Below are 254 nucleotides of genomic sequence, written 5' to 3'. Positions count from 1 at the left end.
GGGGGGGGGGGGGGGGGGGGGGGGGGGGGGAAGGTGTGGGGAGCCAGACGGCGTCAGCACCACAGCAGCTTCCTCCTGCTCTGGCTCACCCACAGCAGAGCCCAGGGCTTGGCTAGCAAGGGTTGCGGGTGGGGAGTGAGGGGCACCGGCAGAGCTGGTGGGGGGAGCCCAGGGCTGGGCTGGCAGGGGTTGCGGGTGGGGAGTGAGGGGCACCGGCAGAGCTGGTGGGGGGAGCCCAGGGCCGGGCTAGCAGG

The sequence above is a fragment of the Terrapene carolina genome, unplaced genomic scaffold, assembly GCF_002925995.2.
Source record: "Terrapene carolina triunguis isolate 2854851 unplaced genomic scaffold, T_m_triunguis-2.0 Scaffold565, whole genome shotgun sequence".
Classification (NCBI taxonomy): domain Eukaryota; kingdom Metazoa; phylum Chordata; order Testudines; family Emydidae; genus Terrapene; species Terrapene triunguis.
Note: the sequence above shows the minus strand (reverse complement) of the source record.